Genomic DNA, 10000 nt, shown 5'->3' on the forward strand with positions numbered 1-10000 from the left:
CGATTCGATTCGCTTTCCTTTCACTTTCATAACGGATCCGGCGCCTTTCGGGAAGACTTTCGCCCGCGTCTTAGGACCGACTGACCGCGTGCTCGACCGCCGTTGGCACGGAACCCTTCTCCACTTCGGTCTTCGAAGGTCTCGTTCCGAATATTTGCTACTACCACCGAGATCTGCACCCGCGGTCGGCTCCACCCGGGCTCCGCGCCCTAGGCTTCCGTGCTCGCCGCGGCGCCCTCCTACTCGTCGCGGCATCGTTTCGGCGCGAAAGTTCATCGCTCCTCGCCGCGACGGTCCGGCATCGGTCCCGTCGCTCCAGCGCCATCCATTTTCGGTGGCCGGTCGATTCGGCAGGTGAGTTGTTACACACTCCTTAGCGGATTCCGACTTCCGTGGCCACCGTCCTGCTGTCTATATCGACCGACACCCTTTCGGGGATCTCATGGGCGTCGCGTTAGGCACCTTAGCCGGACGTTTGGTTCATCCCACAGCGCCAGTTCTGCTTACCAAAAGTGGCCCACTTGGCACTCGCATTCGAGGTGACCAACCGCCCAGCGAAGCGTGCTGGCGGCGGCGGCCGGATGGGTCGGGCTCCGTCGTTCGGGGAGAGTCGGCCCGTTCCACCCGTTCCGAGTTCGAGAGTAGGTCGAGGCCGTGAACGGCCCCGGGGCCTCCAATCGTTCGCTTTACCGGATGGAATTGCGACGATCGAGCGCCAGCTATCCTGAGGGAAACTTCGGAGGGAACCAGCTACTAGACGGCTCGATTGGTCTTTCGCCCCTGACACCCGGTTCCGACGATCGATTTGCACGTCAGAGGCGCTTCGGACTTCCACCAGAGTTTCCTCTGGCTTCATCCCGACCGGGCGTGGATCGCCATCTTTCGGGTCCCTGGTCGCTCGCTACGCCAGAGTCGGCCGAGTCGTACTCGGAAAAAGGGGAAACCGACCCGGGGGTGATGCGCCCGCGCGCAGCGCCTAAACTCGACGACAAAATAGGACTAGTTCAAGCCGCGGGATCTCACCGATGGGCGGAAGGAGGATATGGAAGCTGGCGCCCGGCAATTCCCCTTTTTGGAAGATGCGCCGGTCCCCTCTCGGGGAGGAGGGAAAAACAACCGCACGTCAGCCACGAGCCTTCCCTCTCCTATCTCTCTCGGGAAGAGAGAAAAAAGGAAAAGTTGCGGGCACCGCAGCAGCGACGGCGGAAGGCCGAAAACGCCGCGCCGGCGGGATCGGGCACGGCTCGGGAGGCGGGTGAGGCGAGGAGAAGACGACGGCACGAGACCGACGACACCCCCCGACGACCCCCGGACGACTTTGCCACGACACCTCTCCCGATCGACGCCCTCCTACACGCTCTCTCGCTTTCGCTTCGCCTTCGGGGTTAGTCAGAGGTGGCCCCTACGACTCGCGAACGGCCAGGACTCCTCGGTCCGTGTTTCAAGACGGGTCGGGTGGGTTGCCGATGCACGTCGCTGACCCGGGGTGGCGGGCGGCTCGAGTAAAAAAGCGTCGCCGAGCGACCTCTCCGGAAACGGAAACGGGCGCGGGCGGGGTTGCCCCCGACAAGAACCCGAAACGTCGGCGAGGTGCGTGACGGCGAGGCCGCGCCAGTCCTATCCCGCCTCTCATCGCGCACGCGCCCGAGACGGTGGGGCGCCTAAGGAGCGACACACAGAGTGCGTCGCCCGCACGCGACTTCCGGCGGGATCAAAACGGACCGGCTCGCCACGTGTAACGGATCGTGTCAGATTTCCTCCGTTCCCGGCAGAAAGGGGCAGTTACGTTCGCGGGCCCGACGGCCGGTGGCCCCCGACTTCACAAGGTGGGAAGACGGGGGTTTTCAGGGTGATGAAACGCCTGCCGCCTACGGAAAAAAACCCGCGTGTTCGACCTGCACGCCGGGAACGGGTCGCGACGACGGACCGGAGGGGAAGTGCGTCCGGTGCCGGCCGCGCGGAGGTCGCGCCGAAGCGCCCGCGCCATGATTACGCCGAGCGATGAGAAGGGGACGGGTGCAGCGGAGTCGCGCGCGGAGGGAGCAGGAGGAAAGAAGAAGCGGCGGCGACGGATGCGGCGGGTTAGGGCCCGGCGGCAGCAGCGATCGAGAGGACGAGTCCCCTCCGTCGCAGCCAACCGACGCAGCCACCTACCGACGCCGCGGTCGTCACCACGTTTCCCTTCCCGCTATCCACGCGGCCCGTCTCCTTCGTCGGCGACGCGGGCACAAAAGCTGGCCCGCGGAGAACGAGTTCCCCGCGGACACGACGAACGACGACCTGTGCCGCGACGGCCTCTCTTTCAAGAACACACATCGAGTTTGGGCTCGAGCCTAGGCAGCACCGGACTGAGTCCCCCCGCGATCGCGGTGAGCGGTCCCACCCGTTTACCCCTGGGCGGTTTCACGTTCTCTTGAACTCTCTCTCCAAAGTTCTTTTCAACTTTCCCTCACGGTACTTGTCGACTATCGGACTCGTCCCGGTATTTAGCCTTGGATGGAGCTTACCACCCGATTTGGGCTGCGTTCCCAAGCAACCCGACTCTCGGATCGAAGGCCGTCGCTCGCCGTCCGCACCGAATGGGCCTGGCACCCGCCGCGGGCGGCCCCGATCGAGGGAACTCCGAACTATGCGAGACGAAAACGAACGGCTGCCTTCGACCCATGCGCCACACGTCCCGAAGCCTTTAACTTGCGACGGGATTCGGCGTTGGGCTTCTCCCGGTTCACTCGCCGTTACTAAGGGAATCCCGGTTGGTTTCTTTTCCTCCGCTTAGCGATATGCTTAAGTTCAGCGGGTCGTCTCGTCCGAGCCGAGGGCGGCGGTTTTTAGTAGAGTGTGGTGTTTGGAGGAGAGGAATCTCGATCGGTACCCTCCGTGTGACGACGGCTGGCCGATATAGCGCCCGTCCGACCGAAAATGAAGAAGCCAACAATTAAAAAAAAAGCGTGGGTCCTCCCCATCCGACGTTGCCTACGACGCGGCCACCTTTTTACGGTGCGACGGCCGTGCTCGTCGCGCTGCTCGAGGCGTCGCTGAGAGACACCTTCATGAGGCAGAGAGCGAGACGAGCAGGCGGCGCTTACGTCGGCAGTCGGTTAGGTCGGTGCTTTTTTTTTTGTTTTGTTCTCCCTTCGGCTGCTTTCGGACAGACTCCTCCTGCTCCTCCTCCACAGTGTTTCTTCACGCGGTCGAAAAGGGAAAAGACTCCGCGGTCTGCCAGCGGGAGACGAAGGAGGAGGCCGGAGAGGGTTTTAAAAAAAAAAAAGACATTGAAAGGAGTCAATTCTTTTTTTATTTTTCTTCCCCCTCGTCACTCGCTCCTGCGACGTCCCGGTTACCACCGTGCCGAGGACCGGGCGGCGGCACGGGGACGGCAAGATGTCGTTTCGTTAACGGAGAAAGACATGTAACGTTCCGCCTCTCGACCGGACGTGGCCCCGAGACAAGGGATCTCGGGGCCGCAATGTGCGTTCGAGGTGTCGATGTTCACTGAGTCCTGCAATTCGCATCAGTTCTCGCGGCTGGCCGCGCTCTTCATCGACGGACGAGCCGAGTGATCCCCCGTCCAGGGTTCAGCACTTGGGTTTTTTATATTAGTTTTTGTTTATATAGATTTAGTAGTGTGCGAGGAGGTCTGTGCGAGGAGGCGTGACGGCATTGCAATGTCGCGAGTAGTTTGTTTTTAGCTAGCGGCGGTGGCACAGCGGCTGCAAAAAAAACAAAAAACGATAAAGCGGCGACAAGGCAAAGAAGAAGCGGCCATCACTTGCGGTGGGCGAAAAAACAAACAGGTGGTAAGACGCGGAAGCAAGCAAGAAGAGCTGGGGCTTTAAAAACCTCCGCGTCACCACAAAATCTATCTCTCGCTCCGCCTTTTATAGGTTTGTTTGCGCGCATTCGAGGCGTTGACGCCGACAGACAGAGGAGGTAGGCCGGAAAACAACAAACCAGTCTCGAACGGGAAAACGGTAATGATCCTTCCGCAGGTTCACCTACGGAAACCTTGTTACGACTTTTACTTCCTCTAAACCGATCGGGTTCGGTCGTCTTCTCCAGGCATCGAACGCCGAGGCGTAGATGCACGAGTGTCGTGACGGACACGTCGCGCACTGCCCGGCGGCGTCGTCGGCCAGATCCGAGGACCTCACCGGACCGTTCGATCGGTAGTAGCGACGGGCGGTGTGTACAAAGGGCAGGGACGTGATCGACGCGGGCTGTTGACCCGCGCCTACCGGGAATTCCTCGTTCACGGGGTTGGTTACAGGCCCCGATCCCTATCACGGGAGGTGGTTCAGAGGTTTCCCAACCCTCTCGGGCCGGGGCGAAGTCCCCGCTGATACCTCCAGTGTAGCGCGCGTGCGGCCCCGGACATCTAAGGGCATCACAGACCTGTTATCGCTCCGCCTCGTGTGGCTTTCTGCCACCCGTCCCTCTAAGAAGTGCGTGAGAAAACCGACCCGGACCCGAGCGCCACGGAGGACGCCGAGCCCGCCGTAAAAATCACTGACATCGGCGCACTAGTTAGCAGGCCGGAGTCTCGTTCGTTATCGGAATCAACCAGACGGATCGCTCCACCAACTAAGAACGGCCATGCACCACCACCCACCGAATCGAGAAAGAGCTATCGATCTGTCAATCCTACCGGTGTCCCGGACCGGGTGAGTTTTCCCGTGTTGAGTCAAATTAAGCCGCAGGCTCCACTCCTGGTGGTGCCCTTCCGTCAATTCCTTTAAGTTTCAGCTTTGCAACCATACTCCCCCCGGAACCGAACTCTGGTTTCCCGCAGGCTACCCGCCGGGTCATGGAAGCGAACGCCGGCGGATCGCCGGTCGGCATCGTTTACGGTCGGAACTACGACGGTATCTGATCGTCTTCGAACCTCCGACTTTCGCTCTTGATCGAGGAAAACGTGCTTGCCACACGCCATCGCTGCAGTTCGTCTTGCGACGATCCAAGAATTTCACCTCTAACGTCGCAATACGAGTGGCCCCGACCGCTCCCTTCGATCATTGCCTCGCCGTAGACGGAGACCGACAGACGTAGACGAGGCCCTCTTCCATCATTCCATGCTTATCGTATGCAAGCTTGAACAGCCCGCTCTGAGCACTCTAATTTTTTCAAAGTGAACGTACCGGCCGCCGCGGACACTCGGTTAAGAGCACCCTTGGAGGAGAAACCGGCCGACCGCAACACGCGCGCAGACAAGACACGAAGCAGGGACTCGGAGCGGACCGGGGGGTTCAAAAAAAAAGAGGAACGCGCGGAAAGGGAGAGGGAGAGAAGCGCGGGGGTCAGAGTGCGGGGATGCGGAATGAACACACCCAAACACACACACGTAGCACCCCCCCGTTAGACTACTCCCGGAACCGAACCGACGACCACTTGTTTTTTTTTTTTCCCGGATCCCGATCACGACCTCCTCGTCCACCTCGCCGGCAGGACCGCGTGGCGGGTATGCTAGCGGTTGACACCGGCGGAAAGGGCCGGGAATGCGAACGGACGACCAAAGTCAACGACGGACGATGGCGCCGCCGCCCCGGGGCCGCTTGCGCGACCACGAACCCGAGTTCGGACTACGAGCTTTTTAACCGCAACAACTTTAATATACGCTACCGGAGCTGGAATTACCGCGGCTGCTGGCACCAGACTTGCCCTCCGGTTGGTCCTCGTTAACGGATTTGAAGTGTACTCATTCCGATCGCGGGGCCTCGACAGAGTCCCGCGTCGTTATTTTTCGTCACTACCTCCCCGTGCCGGGAGTGGGTAATTTGCGCGCCTGCTGCCTTCCTTGGATGTGGTAGCCGTTTCGCATGCTCCCTCTCCGGAATCGAACCCCGATTCCCCGTTACCCGTAGTAACCACGGTAGGCACTTAACCGACCGTCGACAGTTGATAGGGCGGACCCTCGAGAGACCCGTCGCCGGGCGTGAAAGCTCGTGCGATCGACCAGTGAGTTATCCAGAGTCACCAAAGCGGAGCGCGCCGCCCTATGAGCCCCGCCACCGAACGGACCCGCGAGCGGGAACGCCGACGACGGGAGGACGGAATGACGCGCATCGGTCTCAGTCTAATATGTAGCGCCGCGACCCGGAACGGCCGACGCGGGTGCCAGCGCGCGAGGCGTGGCGACGACGGCGCGCCGACCGATCGCGGCCTGTGTCACATGTATTAGCTCTAGAATTGCCACAGTTATCCATCGCCTCCGAGGAGGAATACGGTCCCGAGGATTAGGTCCGGTTCCTGAGCCATTCGCGGTTTCGCCCGTTCTAATGCGTGGCGTGAACTTACACTTGCATGGCTTAAGCTTTGAGACAAGCATATGACTACTGGCAGGATCAACCAGGTATCGTTGGAATTTGGGACTTTGTTTCGACAGAACGACAGACCGACCGACCGACCGACCGACATAAGACAGACAACTACAACGACGGGCACGTGTTTATTTGTTTTTCGAGGAGGTTCGCCGTCAGTAGAAGCGCGCTGCCCGCGCTGATGGCCTCTTTTTTGTTTCTCCCCTGACTTGGACCGAGACCGAGACTCAAAGAACGAAAGCGACCAACGTCGACAACAACAACGACAACGGCACCCTTGACAGCGATACATACGACAAACGACAAGCAGCACGACGGCAGTGCACACGGACATCGAGGGTCAAGGTGCAGACTGAACTCGCCGAGGTCGTCGTCATCGTGGTCGCCATCGATTCCGTCTCGTCGTCGTCGTCGTCAACGTCCACGTCACAGCCGGCCGAGAAGAGAGAACAGACGACAGCGTCGACAACAACAACATCGACAACGGCACCCTTGACAGCGATACATACGACAAACGACAAACAGCACGACGGCAGTGCACACGGACATCGGAGGTCAAGGTGCAGACTGGAATCGTCGAGGTCGTCGTCATCGTGGTCGCCATCGATGCCGTCTCGTCGTCGTCGTCGTCGTCTTCGTCGTCGTCGTCGTCATCAACGTACCAACCGACCGAGACGAGAGAGCAAGCAACAACGTCGACAACAACAACGACAACGGCACCCTTGACAGCGATACATACGACAAACGACAAACAGCACGACGGCAGTGCACACGGACATCGGAGGTCAAGGTGCAGACTGAACTCGTCGAGGTCGTCGTCATCGTGGTCGCCATCGATGCCGTCTCGTCGTCGTCGTCGTCTCCGTCGTCGTCGTCGTCGTCGCCAACGTCAACGTCAACATCACAGCCGTCATCGGGGAGGAGCTGGACCAGGGCAGCGGCGGCGTAAATTTTCCCGTCACCTTCGTCGTCGCCTTCGTCGACCGACCGACCGACCGGCGTCGTGTTCGTGCTCGGAAAACCGAGGAGAGACAACGTGCACATGGCGCGTTCTCGCAAGCGGCTCCTCGGTCCGATTTTTTTGGGCGGCTTTTTCGAGCTTTTTTTTTTTCTCACCCTTTCGTCCGTGCGACGGCGAACGTTAGGGGAAAAAAAAAAAAAAAAAAAACGACAACAACGCGGCGGACCGGGCGAACAACATCGTCGACACACACGACATTGACGACCGGTCCCCCTTTTCACAATCGCATCGAGATAAAAACGAACGAGTCCGATTCGAGCACCGAGTCGCGAGCGGGAGGACTGTCGGTGCAAGTATCGATCACTGACGTGAGCGCTTCGCCGGACAGAGGATGGCTCATCCGGCAGCCGTGCAAATCGACGGTATGGGAAGAACGAACAAGAAGAGCAACGACTTGATCGGCGGCTTGGGAACTGCGGACGGTGAAAACGGGTTAATCGACTGCGACCACGACTGCTCGATCGATCTTCTTTGGCGCTAACAAAGGTGGAGGTGGCGCAAGAAGGGACTAGCGCTATCACCGTCCACGTATCAGAAGATGCGGCGGCAGACGTCGACGCTTATGCGTTGTCGGACGAGAAGTCGCTGCAGCACGTGTACCGCGAGCGGGACGTCCAAGGTTTTGCCAGACGGAAAGAAATCGGGTGTCAGCGAACGTTCACACGGCTGTGAGATCGGACGCTGACAGGAGTAGGAGGCGGCAGGCAGGCGGCGGTTACGGCGGCGGCGCCTGCTGCTGCTCATCCTCCTGTTTGCTGCGGCGACTTCCAGGACGGGAGAGCATCGAACAACGTACGTATGGTTACAAGGGGATCAGGATCTACATAGTGCATCCCCCGCGGCTATTTTTGTTTGTTTGTTCGCTCGTTCGTTAATTCGTTCGTTCGTTCGTTCGTTCGTTACAATGTACGTTTTTCCGTTCGACGGCGGCAGAGAGCGGCGGCGTTTCTCCCTAATCCGGAGGATTTATCGGTCGCACAGCGATGGGTCGTTCGGCCGATCATCGAAAGATTCGCAGGTAGTGGTTGAATGGCAGAACGGCAGCAACAACAGCGGCGGCTGAGAGCGGCGAACGCTGAGGCGGAAGCAGAAGCTGCAGCAAACGTATCGGCTAAACATGGTGGACATAGATATGGCTGACGACGCGGGTACCACGACGACTATGGAACCAGGAAAAGGAGCCGTTAGTTGTTCCAACATATCGTTCGACACGTCGAGCAGCCCTAGGTCCACGGAGAAGCACACACACGTACCACGTATTATAACCTAACGACGATGAGCGGGCGCACGGTTGGCAGGAACGAAGGCGGCGGATCAAAACAAGTTGGAGCGCGGGGCGACAGCGATAACGGTGACAGCCCTAGGCGGCGGAGATGCCACTTTCTGACGCCTTTGCGACAAGCCCGTAGAGACGTTCCGGACCACCACGAGGCAAAGAGTCGCTGCTCCGACGAACCGACACACCAAAGTGTGCTTCCTACCGAACATGTTTTATAAAACTTTCAAACTGGAAAACCCCAGAAATGGTGTTGGTATTTGTCCAGACCCACCTCCGACACCTGAAAATGGTGGTCAAAAAAAACGTCGATTATACGAAGCGACATTTCTGGTCGGCGATTTTCCAGTTTTACGCCTACTGCCACATGGGGATGTCGGTAGGCGTCGCAAAGTGCCTTCTCGTAGGCTAGGCACACCAGGACTTTGTCATTTTTTTCCCCCTCGACATTCCTGGTCCGGTCTATTCCGATTTTACACCTACCGCCATGTGGGGGTGGCAGTAGGCGTCGAAAAGTGCCTTCTCGACCGCTAGCGACACCACTACTTTATCGAGCTCTGGAGGCCCGCACACCGACCCGGGGGCCGCGGAGTCGACCCCGGGGGCCTCCGCCTCTCGCCGCCGCTCACTTGGACGCCTTCCGCAACCTGTGGTCCCGCTCGGGGCCGCCGGGAGCCTCGCCGACCTGACCGGTGTCGGTAGGCGTCTGGAAGCGCCCGGCCGACCTGGACGAGGTCCCCCTGGCCCCCGGGGGACACCCCTTAGTTGGATGGGGGTGCTGTCCCGGGCACACATGCAACCCGCGGCCGCCTACCGACAGCCCCCGTCGCTCGATCGCTACTCCTTTCCAACATATGTCGGAGAAGCCGGGCGGTTGTGAAACCCCAGAAATGGTGTTGGTATTCGTCCAGACCCACCTCCGACACCTGAAAATGGTGGTCAAAAAAAACGTCGATTATACGAAGCGACATTTCTGGTCGGCGATTTTCCAGTTTTGCGCCTACCGCCATGTGGGGGTGGCAGTAGGCGTCGAAAAGTGCCTTCTCGACCGCTAGCGACACCACTACTTTATCGAGCTCTGGAGGCCCGCACACCGACCCGGGGGCCGCGGAGTCGACCCCGGGGGCCTCCGCCTCTCGCCGCCGCTCACTTGGACGCCTTCCGCAACCTGTGGTCCCGCTCGGGGCCGCCGGGAGCCTCGCCGACCTGACCGGTGTCGGTAGGCGTCTGGAAGCGCCCGGCCGACCTGGACGAGGTCCCCCTGGCCCCCGGGGGACACCCCTTAGTTGGATGGGGGTGCTGTCCCGGGCACACATGCAACCCGCGGCCGCCTACCGACAGCCCCCGTCGCTCGATCGCTACTCCTTTCCAACATATGTCGGAGAAGCC

At 59.9% G+C, this 10000-nt stretch overlaps 2 non-coding genes and 1 pseudogene across 2 annotated transcripts in view; all 3 read right to left on the reverse strand.

The window, feature by feature from the left end:
• The window catches only part of LOC145273244 (large subunit ribosomal RNA), a 5736-nt gene extending 2915 nt beyond the window's left edge, over nt 1-2821 (reverse strand). Inside the window, exon 1 of the ribosomal RNA XR_013866269.1 lies at nt 1-2821. This exon is cut by the window's left edge and continues 2915 nt beyond it. This is a non-coding gene — a ribosomal RNA (large subunit ribosomal RNA).
• A 597-nt stretch (nt 2822-3418) lies between these two features.
• Nucleotides 3419-3576, reverse strand: LOC145273302 (5.8S ribosomal RNA). The gene has a single exon (XR_013866298.1). It is a non-coding gene; the product is annotated as a 5.8S ribosomal RNA (ribosomal RNA).
• A 396-nt stretch (nt 3577-3972) lies between these two features.
• On the reverse strand, nt 3973-6349 carry LOC145273527 (small subunit ribosomal RNA; annotated as a pseudogene).
• Nucleotides 6350-10000: the final 3651 nt, after the last annotated feature.

This window comes from Euprymna scolopes, unplaced genomic scaffold (genome assembly GCF_053919585.1).
Source record: "Euprymna scolopes isolate OS-2025 unplaced genomic scaffold, ASM5391958v1 sca1, whole genome shotgun sequence".
Classification (NCBI taxonomy): Eukaryota; Metazoa; Mollusca; class Cephalopoda; order Sepiida; family Sepiolidae; genus Euprymna; species Euprymna scolopes.